The sequence below is a fragment of the Saimiri boliviensis genome, chromosome 10, assembly GCF_048565385.1.
Source record: "Saimiri boliviensis isolate mSaiBol1 chromosome 10, mSaiBol1.pri, whole genome shotgun sequence".
Lineage (NCBI taxonomy): Eukaryota > Metazoa > Chordata > Mammalia > Primates > Cebidae > Saimiri > Saimiri boliviensis.
This window is the reverse complement of record NC_133458.1, coordinates 47037941-47059123: the sequence shown is the minus strand read 5'-3', so window position 1 is coordinate 47059123 and position 21183 is coordinate 47037941. Positions and strand designations below refer to the sequence as shown.

The following is a 21183-nucleotide window of genomic DNA, read 5'->3' as shown; positions in this document are numbered from 1 at the left end:
TTGCACTGCAACCTGGAAGACAGAGCAAAACTGTCTCAAAAAAAAAAAAAAAAAAAAAAAAAAAAAAAAAAAAAAAAAGAAGAAAAAGAAATCTGTCCCCTACTCCAATCTGTGAAAAAATGTCTCTTCAACCAAACTAGACTCTAATGCCAAAACGAGAAAAAGAATTCCGTCCCCTACTCCAATCTGTGAAAAAATTTCTCTTCAACCAAACTAGACTCTAATGCCAAAACGATTGGGAACCACTGACTTATGTCACTTTAATGAACCTAGGTAAATTATTGGTAAACAAGAACTATCCCTCTTTTTTTTGTTGTTTAAAATCCCATTGCATCTTTGTTAATTGGTGCATATATTCAGGACAACTTGAATCTATGTCTCCCAGGTGGCAGTCCTCAAAGTTGGCCCAAACAAACTCTCTACTTATATTAAGTTTGTTTTCTTTAGGCATACATGTATATCAAGTTGATGTGGCTACATAATATAAAAAAAAAATAATAAGATTATGTGACTGATAAAGTAAGTGTCCATGGAAGCATTTTAAGAAAACTTTTGGTTAGTTCACAAAATCAACAGATCAAAGTACAAAAAGATAAATATTCTAACTGTCCTGCCAGGTAGAACCACTTACGCATATATTCATTTATTTATTCATTTGCTTGCTTATGTTATGTGACCCTTTCTCCTTGACTGGCTTCTACCCGGCCACATAACACATTTCAAAACCTTGTGTTGCTATAAAGAGCTCTTCATCATTTCATCCCCACATACTTCTTCAGTCTCATCTCTTGTCATCTTCCCCCATCTGTTTCCCAAAACTCACAGTCTTCCAAGCAGGTCTGCAGTCCAAATAAATCATGCTTTTGCTTCTGATTTGCATGCCTTTTCTGTTTTTGGAACAACTACTTTCTGGGTTTCTGTCTTCAGGACTCAGTTTAGATCTGACTTTATAAGCCTCTTCTGAGCTTAGAGAAGTCTTAGAGCAGAACGGGTAAGAGTGAAGATTCTTAAGTCAGTGAAACTCCAGTTATTTCAGTTCTTTTTATCTAAAAGAGAAAAAAAATAATAATAACAATACCTCATAGAACTTTTGTGAGGATAATTTGAGATGACACATGTAAAATTTTTATTGAGTACCGTAAGAGTAGTAGCTGCTACTTCTACCTCTGTCACTACATCAATGCTTTCTAGAGTATATGGGGTATAGAAAGAATTATGGGAGATGAGGCTACAATGGAAAATGGTGACAATTCTCACTGGAGTCTGAAGAAGGAAATTCTAGGAAAGCAGCATGTTAGCAGGTCAGACCTGGACTCCTCAGACCAGGGATGGGAGGAGCAAGATTTGAGTAGAATATTAGGAAGGCTCATCGTGGGCCTGAATTTCTGCTGTTGCTGCTAGGTCTCTGTACACTGACCAAAATTTATGATTATGTTGTCTCTAAAAACATGTAGAGTCTCATGTTCTTACTACATCCGATTTAGTCTTGTTTGAACAAAAAGCACAGAAAAATCTTCTATCAAGGAAAGAAAAATAAGTACACTGGCAGCATTTTTTAAAGTATATGCCTGAGAGACCTTGTCCCCTGAGATATTCCTTGAGGAAAAATGTACCATTGGAAATTAAGCCTGAGAAACACTGCAAAGTATCAAACCATTTTCCTCTCTTGGAAATTCATACGTAATATTCAATTATTGCCAAATCTGAGCAAGCTTGCATTAGAATGTCCTGCATAATTCCATTTAACAAAGTGTTGCTCAAAATTAACTATTGAAAATAACATTTATCCTTTATATTGTTGATTATTGCTTAATACCTATTAACATTTTGTGAAAAGACATTTCATGATGTATAATCTTTAATAAAGACTTAAAAACCGTTTTCCCATATATATTTTCATCTGTATGAATATAAGGCTCCCTTTTGGGCCGAGCCATGGCAAATGCCACATTTAATACTATTTTCTCTCTTTGGCTACCAGACTATTTTCAAAATTAGTTGAAACCTGTAGGCCTTAATATATAGAGAGCGGTGGATAACAATAAAATTATAATGCTTAAAAGCAAGTAAAATGTTACTTTTAAATTTTGCGAGAAAGTCAGCCACTAATGATAGAATGTGAAATATTCCTTTTACATGTACCATTCAACCTTTAAACTTAGGCTTTAAACCCGTCAGTAAGATCAATGACCAACTTAATCACAAAAAAGAACTTCATGATTTTTATCTCCAGGGAAGCCTAAGGTGATAGAACCCACTGTTTGGTTCTTGCTGAGCCATTTTATCTATTAGAAATTTCTGGTGTAATTATCATCCCTCCTTTCACCAGACAATGTAGATCTAGTTTCAGGGACATAACCTACCCCGGCCTGACCCCCACATCTTCCTTCTGTCAGCTTCCACAGCTGCCTTTCTTCTTCATTAGTTCCAAACAGATTTGCAGTTGGCTCTCGGAGTACCTTTCCCATATGCTGAGTTGTCCATTTAAAGCCTTTACTGATTAGAGATACACTTGAAATTGGGAATATAGTATGCAATCAACTGTCACATCCCTTTGAACTCTGCTTCATGAAAGTTTCTTTCTTTTTGAATAATTTGGCATTCTGAGTGTGCAATATCACCAAAAACTAAAGGAAATGTTTTCAGAATTGAATGGAAGCTTCATGCCCTGCAGAGTATGTTTTCAGTCTGAGCCCACAGATAATGATCTGAAGGATGAAAGTAACACCCGTGAGAATGACTTCTCTGCCTCCAGAGAAGAATGAGAAACACACTTGCCGTCTGTCAGGTGAGTGCAGTCCCGTAAATTGAGAGATGCAGTGCAGGGAAATAGAAAGCCTCGGGCTTAGAGGCAGAAGGTCTGGTGCTTAGTACTGAGCATGACACATGGGGCAAGTGAACATTGTGTGAAATTGTCAAGGCAAATTACATCTTCTTTCTTCCTCAATTTCTTCCTCAGTACAACGGCCATTGTATATATTTTCCTACTTCACAGGGTTATTTCAAGGAACAAAATGTGGTTATTTAGGGATGTCACAACAGCCGGACAAATAGTTTTCTGATTCCCCTTCTCTCTCCCATTCTATGGCTCTTTGCTTTTTATTCTCTCCCTTACATCCCCCTATGATTCATTACTTCATTATTTTGGAACTTTCTTTAGTTCCCTTGTCCTATGAATCTGCTGTTCATACTAAATGTGAAAACACCAGTGCTGGATCAGTTCAGTTATTACGTTTCTTCCTTTTTCAACTGTGACTATGGAGCCTGCTGGAGAAAAATAACACACATTTAAACACTAGTGCTGTGATAAATCCATGTCCTCCAACCTCAGCTGGACTCCACGACTGTCTAGTAATCTTTCCTTTTTCCGGTCTGGTATCATCTAGTAGCATTTCCAAACCATGCCCACTGTTCTTAAATACTCAACCCCTTCATTATGGAGGTTTGTCTCTTTCTTAACAGAAAAGTAGGAATACCACATATCGGATATCACCAGAGTTTTGCAACAATGCAATGACTTACAGGTAATTGTAGTCCTAACAGAATTTTGATTCATCTGTCCCCCCTACTTTAAACTGATATAGGAGAACTGATGAACTCACAAATAAAAATAATAACCAGTGCTACCAATGTCCTCATCTCTGCTTCTTGAGCGATCTAAGCCTGCAGAGTACCTTTTCTATTTTCATCTTCCTTGTTTTTAAAAATAGAATTTATTTTTAAGAGCAGTTTTAAGTTCACAGCAAAATTGAACAGAAAGTACAGAGATTGTCCCCTATATCTCCTTTCCCCACACAAGCACAGCTTCCTCTACTATCATCCTCACGAGTAGTATATTTGTTACTGTTGATGAGCCTACGTTGACACATCATTATCCCTCAAAATCTGTAATTGATACGAGGGTTCACTGTTGATGTTGTACATTCTATGAATTTTGACCACTGTGTAATGACATGCATGCACCACTGATGGAGCAAACAGTAGTTTCACTGCCCTAAAATTCCTCTGTGCTCTGTGTGTTCATCCCTCCTCTGCTTAGCCCTTGTCAACCACTCTTTTTACTGTCTCTATGATTTTACCTTTTCCAGAATGTCATTTAGTTGACATCATTTGGTATGTAGCCTTTACAGATTGACTTCTTTCACTGAGTAAAATGTATTTCAGGTTCTTCCATTTTATTTATTGATTTATCTGTTTATTTATTTAGGTGTCCCTGGTTGGGCACAGACCTTCATTTCTTTTCATGGCTTGACAATGCATTTGTTTCTGGTCCTATCCTCTTTATTTTCACTGCCTTATTTCTTACTAGAGAAGTAAATAATTCTCTATTTAAGTACTTTGAAATCTCATCAATCTTTAAAACAGAGAAAAAAGAATCAAAAAACAAAATGTTCCTACAAAAACTTCTTGAGATCATTCTCTTTCCCTTCTCTTAATAATCAAACTTCTTGAATGTTCACACTTTCTCTTTTCTTTCTTTCAATTTCTGCCGCATACATGCACTGAAATCTAACTTTCACTCACACGCATCTACAGTTTCTGTTTGGAGTTTGATCAACAACAAAAACAGAAGTTTTCTTAGACTTCCTTGAAAACAAAATTTTGGTTTTCCTTCTACTCTTTTTTCTTCTTGTTGATTTACTTTTTGTTTGTTTGTTTTAATTATGGTCTTCTTACTGACTACATCTTCAGATAGATGGATTTCACTATACACTCTCCTTGGACAATCTTATCTACATTAATGCCTCTTACTGTGTATAAACCACAGATTGTTCTTGCTTTGTTTGGTACCGTGTTAACTGAAACACGTGCTTATTGGAACCATGTCTTTGCTTTGTGCAGTTACCATAAAACCGTGCAAAGTAAGGACACATTTTCTACATGTACAATATTTAGTAATAAGATACCATGAAAAATGAGGACTATCTATGGTAATTATATACTCCCATCTTTATCCAGATCTCTACACTTGAATACATGGTTTTCTTGCAGTTATCTCCGCTGGTTTTCCAAAAGTCTTTTAAAAATTTATACATCCAAATATAACTTTTTCAGCCTCCATCCGCAGTCCTTCTGGCCATATTCTCTATCGCAAGTAATTAGTCAATCAACAGAAAATTATTAGTATATATCATTCCCAGGCATTGCACTAGACACAAATGATATAATGGTGATAGTATTTTAACAACATATTCCATTGTCTCACCCAGTTTACAATCTAGAAGGGAAAGTAATCATAAAAAGGGAAAACTATAGAAATGCATACAGTTAGCCATTGTCCTTTTAAAGAGACTGTAACTTGGAAGAGAAGATAAATCTGTAATATCTCTCAGAGGAGGTGATAAATAAGCTGAGATAATGAAGGTAAATGAAAGTTAAGTACAAATCAGGACATGAGTATATAAGAATGGAAAACCACAAATGGAAAAATCTCAGAGGAAGGAAGAAACATGGGCATTTCTAGGAATTGATATTAGTCTATTGCAATGAGTATAACAAAAGCCAGAGGCGGACTAGTACTGAAAAAAATCTGGAGAAGTGAATAGGGAATGGTTAAAAAGGGTTTTGTTTCCCAAGGCAGTATCTGTAGACCATTCTCATGCCTCCCTGTCTCTCACTCCATGTTAAACATTTTGTTACCAAATATCATCTCTGTCTCCTGGATGCCAGTCTGACTTACTGATATATTTTCTCATTGACATTTTCTTCACCCATATTTCCAACCAGTATTATCTCTACTGGATTGCTGTTTTATTGTCTGGCATCTCATTACCTCATTTCTATCTCTTCCCATATATTAAACTCCAACTATCATCCTGTGATGGATGAATGGATAAACTAACTCTGGTATATGCATAAAATGAATATTACTCAGCAATTAAAAATATACATATAAATGATTGATTTTTAATACTTATATCCCATATGTCTTTTAATCCTCACTGTTATAATATTTTCTGACAGTTTTTATGTCTATTTTACAAATAAAGGTATTAAAGTACAGAAAACCTATTGCATGTTCTTAGAATAGATTATCATGTGAAAAGGCCTTGCATACGCTATTTCTTTTTCATGAAACTTCCACTTACTTGTCCTCTTTCTCATCATAAGGAAAGGCAAAACTGTTAAGAGTTTTAAAACTTGAGCCTTACTCATTCTGCAGGTGTCTCTTTATTCAGGGGGATTTTCCTTACTTTTGAGGCTTAATTTTATCTCCTTTCCACATACCCCATGCTATGCTATACAGTAGTATATTTACTGTATGTCCTTTTTCTTCTCTGGACTATAAGATTGTTGTAGCCATGTATGTAATGGTGATGTCATAATTTTTTAAATGAATCCATTAAATGGATGAATCAAATGACATATTAAATGCAAAAGTCCTTTGAAAATTATAAATGATTAAAAAATGTAATCTATTGTTGATCAATATTAAGGGTACCAACAACAGATAAATTATGTTTAATTTTATGTCATTCAGTTGACAACTGCCTTTTACTTACAAGACACCATATTATGAAAGAGAGTAAATAAAAATGAATTCTTACTCATTTTTATTTACTCTCTTTCATAATATGAATTCCTACTGCCCTCAAGGAACTTACACTAAAAATAATGATACTAATTACCACAAAGTAGTCTTCTGAAATGAATGCATGGTACTTAGCTGTGGGGAGAAAATCAGAAACACTTTTGTTGTTAGTGTATTGTGGTAAAATTGTAGTGAAGTATGCAAATCTCAAATATGGATTGTTGAGTCCTGACAGATGCACAAACATGTTCAAGCATCATTCCAATCAGGGTATAGACTTCTATCATCCTAGAAAATTTCCCTATGCCCCTTTCCAGTCAATCTCCCTAGCCTACCCCCCCACCATAGGTAACCACTATACATTTTTAAATTTTTTCTAATCCTTTACCTTACAAGGGAGCCCTATTATGATTAGTATTTATTTCATGAGTACCTCATGAAATAATTGAGATATCCAAAAAAATTTTTATAGTTGAATAGAAATTATTACTACTCTTTTTAAAATGTTATCTAAATAAGAGACCCTTAAATTAAAAAAAAAAATTGAGACAGGAGAATGATCCAATGCTACAATAGAAGAGAGAAGAACCATTTTTGTTTCTTTTTTCAATTTTAATTAAAAATACCTGCTAATTAAATATCAAAATAAAGTTTGTTTTTGAAAAAGTGATACGAATAGTAATAGGATTTTACAATTAAAACATTTACCTTCATCCTAGGTGGAAATCCTTAAAGGATGAAATCCTCCAATAAGAAGAAGCTTTCCTCAACAGACAAGGTGCAAAGGTAGGACGAAATATTTTTAAAAATTGTGTGTTGAATATGTTAGTATCTTTCCTAAAGAGAACTTGAGTTCCAGAACAAGAAATAATGTTTAGTGTTCTGCAGACTTTCATGCATAGGAAATAGCTGCTTATCAAAAAGTTTGCTGCCTGAATATCTACCTTAAACACTGATTTGTCTGAACTCTTTCTGATGCCATGAATGCCCACACAAATACTATAAATAGAAAAAGAAAGAGTCCTTATTTTGGATTTCTACAGTCGGATAAATCAAGGAGATTGTATGTCTTGAAATTAGATGGTGTGCGTTGTCAAAATCAAAGGTTGCATATTTAAATGCAAGCAGGAACCAGACTAATAGTATGTAGGAATGACATGGATTTCTGGGAACCAGTGAGTACATGATTATCTAAATGGGGCACTCTCTAATCAGCTCCAGTTCATTGTAGTCATGAATAAATTATTATGAAGACCCGATTATATATTGGAATTCAAATTTTTTACTGAAATAGAGTATGAGGATTTTATTTGAAACCTCCCAAATAATAAAGATTGATAGTCAATTCATTTTTAGTACCAAATATAACTCCCTGCACTCCAAAAATACTCATATGGAAAGTCATATTGGAACACTTAGACTGCCAGCTGGAGGTACTATTCCAGATCAATAAAAAATTATTCACAATAATATTCCACTCCTTAAGAAAAATACTGAAAAAACATAGAAAGATCACCAAGAACTGTATAACTCAAAGATACTAATTAGTGAATTCAAGAATGGAACCAAAATCTACTGCAGTTAAGGCTCATTCCCTTTATATTAGAACATGCTAGATAATAACATGGAAACCTAGATAAGAAACAGTTTTAACTAGAGGAAGGCGTAAACAGCATGAAATTCTGTAAAGGCATCAAGTTAGAAGGGCTGGAAGATGTCTGTTGAAATTGGCCAATTTGAAATCCTGCTTAACCAGAGACAAGTTCCAACAAATTCCACTTTCGTGGAATGTAATCTACAAATTCCTTCAACTACTCTCAAAATGATACTGACTCCATTTCAACAATTCTGTCTACTTGCTCTTTTGAACAAGTATAACCATTTATAGGCTTCATGGTATGATGTGAAAGGCAAGAAAAATACGCCCAAGGTGAACAACAGAGGCTAACCTGGGAAATGCATCTGAGACATGTTATTACAACATGTAATTCATTTTATCTAACAAAGCCACTTCAGTGAAGGCTATTTGCTTAGTCTTTTTTGACAGGAAACACATGGTTTGAATGAAGAAAATTTAAAGATAGGTCTCCTTACAGAAGCATATGAAGGGTGAAGAAAAAATAAGCACCAACAAAAACAGGGCAACGTATCTATGGCTAACAACAATCTGAAATCCTTAGTACATCTGTGGTTGAATGGGCAAAAAGAGTAAATCGTATCATCAGAGCACTTGAGGTTGAAACCATGGAGGAGGAAGCATGTGATGGCGACTGTAGTTATTTAGAAATTCAACAACTGCTTAAGGAAGCTGCCATAGCAAGGAAGAAGTAGAGCAGTAATACTCTGAATTTCTCTTCTGTTTTCTCTTTTCTCCTACCCTCTAAAGTTCTGTGGTGCTTTACATTGGTAAAACGATACGGCAACTCAGTCAGGAGGGGGTCCAGGTGAAGTAGTTTACAAGGTCAGCCTCACATGACACAAAGCAGGGCAGGTAAATGTGGAAAACAGATCCCTGGGGCTGAAAGAATGTAACCAGTAAAAGAAATTTAGCATTTTCCTTCTAAACGTGAGAGGAAAAAATGGAAATCACTAGTACAGTTACGCATTTCTCCATCTCGTTACATAATGCTGCTGTATTTTATTTTAGATAAAAAGGAGGTGTAATATTTGGAATTGTGTTCAACACATTGAATTAGGTATATGTGATACTCAAACATAAGATGGACTATTTTCAATTTACTAAGTATTTACTGTTTGACTTGCTATTACGATATTTGTTCTGAGATGACTGGATATATTTCTTTACAATCAAGGGCAGAACAAAGAATAGGCTTGAAGTGCAAGATGAAGAATTTATGATTAGCACTAGTAACTATGACATTGTGTTAAATATTTATCTGTGTGAGCTGACTTAGATTGGTAAAACTACAGGCAGAGATGGAAAATCAGGTTTCTTCACACCTAGGTTGTTATGTTTTTCTAATGGATGTTCCTCTAGAAATAGAAGGCTAGAATTTAGTAATTTCTGCTCACAGGTCCAAAGAAATTTAATCTATTCATAGTGTCAATTTAGGAGAACAAATGTCATAAAAATAAATTGTTTTAGAAAATTTTCTCCTGTAAACAAAAGCAAATAAGTGGCTATGAGCATCTGTAATGTATACTTGTACGTGCCAGTATACAATCGCTCTGTGTGATTTGTTTACGAGCGTCAGCGTCAAAACTACACTCAACAATAGATTTCTAGAAAAATACTTAAGTAGCAGCTGCTTATTTACCATATTTTGCCATATATGACTGCACTACAAATAAAATGGACTAGACGTTTTTTTTCCCACAAGTCATCTGAAAAATGCCATACAGATAAATCCTTTCTTCCCTCTTGCAAAGTGTATTAGTTTCTTAGGGTTACAGTAACAAAATACCACAGACTGGTTGGCTGAAAACAATAGAAATTTCTAGGCTTATAGTTCTGGTAACTGGAAGTCTGAAACAAAACTGTAAGGCCATCTTCTGGCTGAAATCTGTAGGGACGTCCTTCCGTCTTTGCGTCTTCCTGTCCTTTGTTGGCTTGCCATTATATTGTCAAAGAGGGAAAGCTTCTCCTCTGCCTTCTGAAGGTTTGCTGAAAATGGACTGACAAAAGGCAGGTTAATAGGAGAAAAAGACATACAAAATTTATTTAGTGCTCATGAACATTAGGAAATTGCATAAGAATAACTCAATGAGGTCCAGAAGCTTATATACCATTCTTTACAAGGGAAAGTGATATTAGGGTTGTAGGATTAAATCTTTTTTTTTTTTTTCTTTTGAGACAGAGTCTCACTCTGTCGCCAGGTGCTGGGCTGGAGTGCAGTGGCACAATCTCGGCTCACTGCAACCTCTGTCTCCCGGGTTCAAGCAATTCTCCTGCCTCATCCTCCCGAGTAGCTGGGATTACAGGTGCACACCACCACGCCCAGCTAATTTTTGTACATTTAGTAGAGACGGGGTTTCGCCATGTTGGCCAGTATGGTCTCCATCTCTTGACCTAGTGATCCGCCCGCCTCGGCCTCCCAAAGTGCTGGGATTACAGGCGTGAGCCACCGCGCCCGGCAGGATTAAATCATTTTAAGTGAAAGTAATGAGCACAAAGGCAATGGCCTGGGACTGTTTATCTGAGCTCTGGGTAAGTGGTGGTAAGGCCAGGGGTGGAACTTCACTACAAGCAAAAGTTGTCTTATTATGCAGATAAACTCTCTCAGATAATCTCTTGAAGCTATCCACAGAAGAAAACACGAATATTCTTTCTAAGTGTGAGAAATAGTCCCAGTCTGTTCTTTTCTCCGGTGGTTAATCTTCACTGATTATTTGATAAGATCACTAAGGAGGGAGAGGGTCTTAAAACAATTTTATCTCTTTTGGAAAGAAGTTATTAAGAAAATTCCAGTAAAGTCTCTCCCAGTGCTTCGGGAAAGAAAAAAAGGATTGGCAGTTGGTTGGCAGCAGGAATGGGTCGGGGGTGATTGGAGGTGGGGAGTGGGAGTGGGAGGCAGAGAGAGACTTTGGTTCTGAAGCTGATTTCTGAAGCCTTTTACTTTTCTTTAATATAATGCACTCCGCACTCCAAAGCCTGATTCTTTTTCTGCACCCCGACACCAGGAATCCGGCTTTCCTTGCCTTGCCACTGTGTAACTCCAGTCCATACCTTCATCATCATGTGGCATTCTCCTTGTGTGTCTCTCTTGTCACATCGTTATTTTCTTCTAAGAACACAAGGCAAATTGGATGAGAGATCCATCCCTCTCCATTGTGACCTACTTTTAGCTTAACTAATTATATTTGCAAGAACCCTGTCTTAGCCCTTTTTGTGCTGCCATAACAAAGAACTTGAGACTGAGCAATTTATTAAAATTGAAAATTTATTTCCTCAGTTCTGGAAGCTGGGATTCCTAAGATTAAAATGTTTACAACTGGCCAATGTCTTCTTGCTCAGTCATCACGATGACAGAAGACATGAGAAGGCAAAGGATAAAGGAAAAGAAAGTAAGACAGGGTGAACTCACTCCCTCAAGAATGGCATTAGTTCATTCATGATAGCAGAATCTTCATGACCTTAACACCTCCTACAAGTCCTACCTCCCAACACCATCACAATGGAAATATTTCAGTTTTAACATGAGTTTTGGAGGAGATAAACATTAAATCAATAGCAGACATTATTACCAAATAAAGTCAGATTCTGAGCTACAGGGATTAGGACTTTAAAATCTTTTGTGGTGACACAATTGAATCCATGACAAAGAGTGAGGAATGAAATTTTAAGCACATGTGTAGAAATGGACACTGAATAAATTCTTATAAAATAGTTCTGTCATTCTATTTTTCTCACAAAAGCTATTTCTGATATTTATTTGAATAACTTTTGATTGTGTTTAATTGATTCCAAGATAGCCATTTGAAATGTAACTAATTAAATAGTAAGCATTTTAATGATTCAGTAATCAAAAGTTACTTTAATTTTCTGTCACCATCCCATTTTATTGGCAAGTTGTCTTGGTATTAGAAATACTTAGAGTTTTAGGAAGATTAATCAAGGGATAAATCAGGATAGGATAATATCGGAGGAAGAAAGTTTTAGTGTGTTGTCATAATTCAGGCTATAATAGGGCCTAATTTAGACTTAAAAAGGAAATAGAAAGGAGGTGATGTAATATCATGTGGGACATTCTTGCATTAATATGTTAGTTCTATTAAAAGACTGTGCATTAGCTAAAAATCTTTGTCAAAATCAAATTTCGTGTTTGATAGAAAAGTAAAAAGGAACTTAGATAGGCAAATAAGACTTGGAAATCAAACATCTAGGAAAATACCTATCCATCCTTTCACCCATTTATTGGATGAATAGTTATTGATGATTTTTGCAGGCCAGACAGGATAAAACTATGGCTGTGCATAAAACAGGCCTACTTGGATCAAACATTTTTATAGAGTAAGACAAACAAGAAACCTATAATATGTTAGTGGCAAAGAATGTAAAACATATGCAGGACAAGGGGAATGAGTGTTTAGGTTGTGATTGAGCGGGTTACTATTTTACAAAGAAGGGAATGGCGTTTCTGATCAAGTGACTTGAGAAGAAAATTGAAGGAAGAGAGTGAGCCCAGCATACCTGGGGAGAATGCTTGCAGGAAATAGGAAATTAACAAGGTCCTGGAGGGACAGCAAGGAGGTCACTGTGTTTGTAACACAGTGAGCAAGACAAGAGAGCCCTTGAATGACTTTGGAAGCATAAACAGGTGTCATATCACATGGGGCCTTGTAGAACACTGTGAGGACTTTCACTTTGAATTTGCCTCAATTAAGCAGCAGTTTTTCAGAGGTGCAGATGTTATTGTCACCTTAGAGAGGAAAAACTGCAGGTCACTGAAACAATCATGGGAATAGAAGTTTCAGCCAGCACCTCCAGCACTACTGTTTATGAAAGCTCAATTACTCTGCCACCCTTAATCAATTCTAAATGTCATGTTTTTATTCACTTTATTCTCTTTAAACATAAGTCTCTGGTGGCTCTGTCTGATTGTCTGAGTTTAGGTCACAAACCTTTGAAAGGCAATGGTAAAAGTTTCAGGCTTTCACCTTGAGGTAGGTCTCAAAGAACAGATATCCCCAAATACAGAAAAGATGGTCAAAATATAACAAATGTCCTGTACCTATTGAAGGTTGAGGAAAAAGGAAAATTCAAAGTTAACCCTGAGAATTTGAGTGAAAAAGATTAGAACGTTAGTGGTAGCAAAATTTAATTAAAAACATGTTTAATTTTTTTTAACTTGTTTAAAATTAAAATTTGTTTAAAAATTATTATTATTATTATTATTTATTTATTTATTTTTTTTTTTTTGAGACGAAGTTTCGCTTTTGTTACCCAGGCTGAAGTGATTTCGGCTCACCGCAACCTCCGCCTCCTGGGTTCAGGCGATTCTCCTGCCTCAGCCTCCTGAGTAGCTGGGATTACAGGCACACGCCACCATGCCCAGCTCATTTTTTGTATTTTTAGTAGAGACGGGGTTTCACCATGTTGACCAGGATGGTCTCGATCTCTTGACCTCGTGATCCACCCGCCTCGGCCTCCCAAAGTGCTGGGATTACAGGCGTGAGCCACCACGCCTGGCTTAAAAATTATTTTATAAAAAATTTTTAAAAGAAAAAATTTCAACTGAAGGTATGAGAATTTTAGAAAATATACATTGTTATTCACTTGTATTATTAAATCATACATACTACTTCTTATAAAAATGCGAATTACACATAAAAGTTTAAAACATTGCAAAAAGAAAAATACCTTCATCAATAACATAAATTTTAAAGCAACACATACTATTTATTTTCAAACTTTATTAGCCCTGTTAAGAGTATCATTGGCAGCAATAAGAAATTAACCCCCAAATTTGAATGGATTAATAAAACATAAATTTATTTCTCTTTTTTTTTTTCAAACTTTGTTAACCTGGCTAAGTGTATGTCAGGCAACAATAAGTAATTAATCCCCAAATTTGAATGGATTGATAAAACAAAGATTTATTTCTCATTTAGCTAATACGTGTAATGCAAGTGAGTCAGGATCACCAACTGATAGAGATTCGACTTTCTGTAGTTTTATCACTTAGAATATGAAGCCTCTTTTCTAGGCTTCAGCCAGGAAGTAGCTCATTTCACTTCCCTTTATAGCTCACATTGGGCAGAAGTAGTCATATTTCCTTGCCTTACTACAGTGGAATAGAAATATGTTGGAAAGCATATTTGTAGTCACCGAGAAGTAAACAGCTCTAACATGCTGACTCACAAACATATCATACTACTGATATAAAGTTGAGGTTTCAGAATAAAGACAGAGGAATAATAAATAGTTCAATATCACAATGTTGGTAGGTAAATATCAACCTTTTGTGACCATATAATTTTGTGATTTCAAGTAATTAGCTTTTTTCAAAAATATTTTTTAAAACATAGTTTCTTATTTTAAACATATACTGAGTTTGTTTTATGTTGCTATCAACAGAATACCTGAGTCTGGGTAATTTATAAGGAAGAGAGATTTATTTCTTAAAGTTCTGGAGGCTGGAAAGTCCAAGGCCCTGGCACCTGCATCTGGTGAGTGCCTTCTTGCTGAGTCATCCTATGGCAGGAGGTTGAAGGGCAAGAGAACATATGATAGAAACATAGAGAAAGTCAGAGAGAGAGAAAAAGAGAGCAGGGAAAGGGGGCAAAATTATACTTTTGTCAGGAACTCACTCTCATGATAACTAACCCACTTCTGCAACAATGGTATTAATCCACTAAAGCCCTCATGACTTCATCACCTTTTAAAGGTTTCACCTCTCAGCATTGCTTTATTCAGAATTGAGTTTCCAACGCATGAAGTTTAGGGGATACATTCAAACCATAGCACCAGCAGTTGAATCATTTCTCTACCCACCAAGCATATATAAAATAACCCCCTTTTGAATAATTAAATTCCATAGGAAATAATATTAAAGTTTTAAAGACTGGCTATCTCATACTTGTAAGTCAAGAATAGTTAGAATACTTAAAACTAAACTTTTAATACGTTAGAAAGATCTTGGCCCTTGTCAGAATACAGACAATGATATAAATTTTCCTTTATATAAAATTGATATAGATTCAACCTAAAATTTATTGTATCTGGTACAAATATTCACTAAACTTTTTTTTATCTTTTAGAGCAATGCTATAACCACTTCAACTTACATGAACACATTTAGCCCTATTAGCAACTTGATTATTAGTTGCCATTATTGTTCTCACATTTGGTAAGTTACTTGTAAGAAGCAGATGAGTGCTTAATTTTTCTTAGCAGTGACATCAACAGTGTTTAATTTGTTCCATTTTTTTTTGAGATGGAGTCTCGCTCTGTCACCCAGGCTGGAGTGCAGGCGTGAGAACTCAGCTCACCACAACCTCCACCTCCCTGGTTCAAGCTATTCTCCTGCCTCAGCCTCCTGAGTAGGTGGGATTACAGGCACATGCCACCAGGCCCAGCTAATTTTTGTTTTTTTTGTTTTTAGTAGAGACAGGGTTTCACCATGTTGGTCAGGCTGGTCTCGAACTCCTAACCTCATGTTCCACCTGCCTCATACTCCCAAAGTGCTGAGATTATAGGTGTGAGTCACTGCGCCTGGGCTGTTCAGTATTTTTTATTAAGTCACTAACTGAGATTTGTGGCTTCTGTGCTTACCTTTATTCCAATCATGTTTAAATTAAATAATATGGACTTCTATTTTTTTGTTGGCATAAGTAGGGTGATAAATATTGTACCAACAGTTATCTTTTGGCAACCGCAGGGGTGTTGGTTCCAGGGCACACTCACATACAAGTTCACAGATGCTCAAGTACTTGATATAAAATGGTGTAGTAAATATTTGCATATAACCTGTGTATATCCTCCTGTATGCTTTAATCCTCTCTAGATTACATATAATACTATCTATATTATGTATAATACTAATGCAGTATAAATGCCATATAAATAGTTGTTATACTGTTTTGTTTTTATTTGTATTATTTCTTCTTATTGTTGTATTGTTATTTTGCACTAGGTTTTTCTGTTTGTTTGATTTTTGAGACAGGGTCTTACTCTGTTGCCTAGGTGACAGTGCACTAATATCATCACAGGTCACTGCCGCCTTGACCTCCCCAGCTCGTGTGATCCTCCCACCTCAGCCTTCCAGGTAGCTGGAACTACAGGCATGCAATACCATGCCTACCTATTTTTTTTTATTTTTTGTGGAGACAAGGTTTTGCTATGTTGTCCAGGCTGATCTCAAACTCCTGGGATCAAGGGATCTACCTGCCTCAGCCTCCCAAAGTCCTGGTATTATAGGCATGAGCCACTGTGCCTGGCATTTATATTACTGGTTTTAAAATAATATTTTCAATCTGCACTTGGTTGAATCTGAGGATGTTGAAACCATGGATATAGATGGCCAAATGTGCTACCATTTTAGCTTCTTAATCTTTGATTATTGAATAGACCTTGCTTAACCAGTACTCTATGGATAAGCAATTGAGTATTTTCTCTCAATTTATTCTACGCCAAAAAAAAAAAAAAAAAAAAAAAAAAGTTCCTCGAATAGCTCAATTAAAGAACATGTTTTCTTTGCCAAAATCTTCTAAAAAATGCTGAGCTTACACTTTGTACCAGCAGTGTTTGTGTGTGCCTCCTTTTTCTTTTTATATCAAATCATTGTCTTCTGATAAAAAAGGTGGTATATGCAATTTTTTACATATCAGGGGGTGTCAGTATCCTATATGCATCTTTTTCTAGATTGCTTCTCATCATTTTTGCATACATTTATATGCAGTTTTGTGTTATTTTCTTATTTGTACAAAAGTCCTTTTTCTATGTGGGATGCCAAGTAATCCATCTCCAAAGATGTTCTAATCCTCCGAATCTGTTAACATCCTACCTTCCATAGCAAAAGGGATGTTGCAGATATTAAATTAAGGATCCTGAGGGTATTACGCTGGATAATCTGAATGAGCCCAGTGTCATCTAAAGTCTTCATTAGAAAGTTGCAGGAAGACAAGAGTCAGAGCAGGATATGTGATGAGAGAAGCAGAGGGAGATAAGGTGATGTGATGATAGAAGCAAAGTGACGCAATTGCTGGAAGGGCACTGCAACCCAAGGAATGTAGGCAGTCTCTAACAAGCTGGAAAAGAGGAAGAACAGATTCCCCCCCACCCCCTCCCACTCTCTCTCTAGAAGGAACGTATAAGGAACGTAGCCCAGCTGACATTGATTTTTCTCCTGTAAGATTCACATAGTATACAAAGGTAAGTTCTTATCACTGCCAGAAGTGTAAGATAATTCATTGGTGGTGTTTTAAACCACTATATTTGTGGTACTTTATTATAGCAGCAATAGGGAATGTGCAAAATGCTAAGGCATTTGGTCATTTGCCAGTTGATATGTGTAATTGCTCTTCTTTTAAAAAATATTTTTAATAAGAATTTTATTTAAGTTCTGGGATACATGTGCAGAATGTGCAGGTTTGTTACCTAGGTATACATGTGCCATGTTGGTTTGCTGCACCTATCAACCCATCAGCTAGGTTTTAAGCCATGCATGCATTAGGTGTTTGTGCTAATGCTCTCCCTCTCCTTCCCCAAAACCTCCTGACAGGCCCCAGTGTGTAATGTTCCCCTCTCTCTGTCCATGTGTTCTTATTGTTCAATTCCCACTTATGAATGAGAACATGAAATGTTTGGCTTTTCTGTTCTCGTGTTAGTTTGCTGAAAATGATGATTTCCAGCTTCATCCATGTCCTTGCAAAGAATATGATGTCATTCTTTTCTATGGCTGCATAGTATTCCATAGTGTATATATGCCACATTTAAATGCCCATAAATGGCTATATGCCCATACACCCATAGATGACTGTGTAATTGCTTTTCTAACTCTACCCTTTAGTATTTCTTTCTTTCCTTTTTTTTTTTTTACCATAGTATATTTTAAGAATTTTACTTAAAGTTGGTCCTCAAAGTATCAAAGTTTTAAAAACAATTTGATGGCTCTGTACTTTAATGTACAAATTTAACATTATTGATTTTCCAAATGACTAGCAAGTTGCCTTCCTATTTAAAGTCATGTGTTGTAGGAGATCAGTCAGGGTGCTGGGAAAAATTATAAGAAAAGACGAAAACCTTCTTGGAAGGCTGGGAGGTTTTGCAAAAACCTTGGGAGAGAATTCTGGCTGAAGGCAGCTAAATCCTGTTATCTTGGGGCCAGGGCAAAGGGATGGTTATAGGGGAGTGCAAAGGAATTTATCTAGATAAGTTTCTTTACCTGTTTTCCCAGAAACCAACCTTGCATCATCTGCGTGCATGACTGCTCTCTACTTGGGGGGGGTTGGCAATGTTAATTACCCACAAGTGGTGTTTGCTGGAGACCTTTGTCATTAAATCAGTTCTAAAATAAATATGAACGTCTCTGGCATATTGGGGCTGCATGGCAGGACTTTCTTTTTGGGGTCTGTAAGCTGTGGGGTCCCCTACCCATGCCGTCACAGGCAAAACACCTGTGTCTGCAAATGCCTTTCATCTGTCACTTGGCCAGAGTCTGTGGTTCAGATTCAGTAATGTGTCACTTAATAACAGGAATACATTCTGAGAAGTGTGTAACTGAGTAATATGATCTCTGTGTAAATCTGTACAACATGTTACTGTTCAGAATACTATAGGCAGTGCTAACACAGTGTTGAGTATTTGTGTATCTAAATGTAGAAAAGTTTAGTAAAAATACAATACTGTAATCTTAGGAGACCATCATTATATGTGTGATCTATCACTGACAAAAATGTCCTTTTGTATTTCATGACTATACTTAAGAATTCTCTTTTGCCCCACTGATTTGAGGTCCTATATTACTTGCTAAAATCCCAAAAGTTTTGATGTTTATATCAGGGCAAGTTCTGTACTATATTTCATTAATTGGTCAGCCAACATGTGGTCCAGTATCAGACTATTTTCATAAATGTAGTTTTATAATATATTTTAATAGCTTATAGAGTATTCTACTCTCATTACATTTATGTTACAGTGTTTTGCTGATTCTTCTCCCATGCATGTTTTCCACAAGAACTTCTGTGTAAAGTACATAATTATCATTATCACATCTAAAGAACTACAGAAACAAAAAATCTCTCTGATGACATTTAAGTTGAGATAGTATTAACTGGATAGATTATTTTAGACAGGATATAATGTATTTATAATATTGGAGAAAAATGAATTCAAATGAAGCATATTGTCTGATTTTAAGATTTACTATAAAAGCTACAATCTTGAGGTAATGTGTTATTAGAGAAAAGGCAGACACACAGATTAACAGAACAGAATAATAAATCCAGAAATAGAACCATAAAATATGGCCAATTTCTGATAAAGGGGCAATGGCAATCCAAAGGAAAAGAGACAGTTATTTCAAGAAATGAGGTTGAACAATTGGAAAGTGACATAACGGAAAAAAAAAAACAAAAAAAAAACCTTCCCTAAATATTGTGCTTTGCTTGATATTAACTCAAAATGGAGCATAAGTCTAAATGTAAATGTAAAGCTATAATAATTTTGGAAGAAAATACAGAAGAAAATTTTCATGACATGAAGTTAGGTGCACAGTTCTTAGACATATTCCATAAAATAAAAATTGCTTTATAATGATACATTGGACTCTATTAAAATTAAAAAGTGTTTTGTTTTGTTTTGTTTTGTTTTTGAGATAGAGTCTTGCGCTTTCACCAGGCGCAAGGCTGGAGTGCAGTGGCACGATCTTGGCTCACTTTCCACCTCCTGGGTTCAAGCAATTCTCCTGTCTCAGCCTCTTGAGTAGCTGGGACTACAGGCACGTGCCACCATGCCCAGCTAATTTTTGTATTTTTAGTAGAGACGAGGTTTCACCACGTTGGCCAAGAAGGTCTCGATCTCTTGACCTCGTGATCCGCCTGCCTCGGCCTCCCAAAGTGCTGGGATTACAGGCATGAGCCACTATGCCCAGCCTAAAATTAAAAAGATTTTATTTACCTTTTTGAGATGGAGTTTTGCTCTTGTAGCCCAGTCTGGAGTGCAGTAGCATGATCTTGGCTCATTGCAACTTCTGCCTCCTGGGTTCAAGCAATTCTCCAGCCTCAGCCTCCCAAGTAACTGGGGTTATAGGCGGGCACCACCATGCCTGGCTGATTTTTGTATTTTTTAGTAGAGACAGGGTTTCACCATGTTGGCCAGGCTGGTCTTGAACTCCTAAACTTAGGTTATCTGCCTGCTTTGGCCTCCCAAGGTGCTAAGATTACTGGCATAAGCCACTTGCACCTGGCCTAAAATTAAAAAGTTTTATGTACAAACACATTTCTAAAGGGGTACAAAGAAAGGTTGTAGACTTGGAGAAAGCATATGCAAACTACATATCTTACAAGACTTGTGGCTATAATATATAAAGATGTATTTTTAAACTCTCAGAACTCAACACTAAGAAAACAAACAATCCAATTTAAAAATAGGCAAAAGATTTCAAAGATATTTTTGAAAGAAGGATATGTAGATTAAAAATAAGCACATGAAAATATGTAAAACATTATTAACCATTTGGAAAATTCAAACCAGAGCCACAGTGATATTGTACTACATGCATATTAGGATGGCAAAAATTAAAATTAAAATTAAAATTAGAAATGGCTATACTACTGACAAATACAATTTCTTCAAGGATGCAGAACAATCAGGACTCTCATACGTTGGTGTGAGAATGCAAAATATCATAGCCACTTACAAAAATTTCTAATTTTGTTATATGCTACTTAAACTTTTCACCTAACAAGTATCATTTCCCAAAAGGATCACAAGATCCTAAGTGTTGGTGATGTGTTTTATAACGGATTACTTCAGAAATGTATTTTTTGAACCCAGCTAACACTCAAAATTATTGCTTAGAAGAGGGTGTGGTGGCTCGTACATGTATTCCCCACATTTTGTGGGACTAAGACGGGAGAATCACTTGAGCACAGAAATTTGAGACCAGCCTGAGCAACATAGGGAGACCTTGTTTCTACAAAGAAACAAAATGATTAGCCAGGTGTGGTGGCACATACTCGTAGTCCCA

At 36.1% G+C, this 21183-nt stretch overlaps 1 long non-coding RNA gene across 1 annotated transcript in view; it reads right to left on the bottom strand.

Moving 5' to 3' along the window:
- Positions 1 to 751: 751 nt before the first annotated feature.
- LOC141580173 (uncharacterized) overlaps positions 752 to 21183 on the bottom strand; it is a 98428-nt gene continuing 77996 nt past the window's right edge. The window contains exon 3 of the long non-coding RNA XR_012512263.1: positions 752 to 1046. This is a non-coding gene — a long non-coding RNA (uncharacterized LOC141580173). The remainder of the gene's footprint in view (positions 1047 to 21183) is intronic.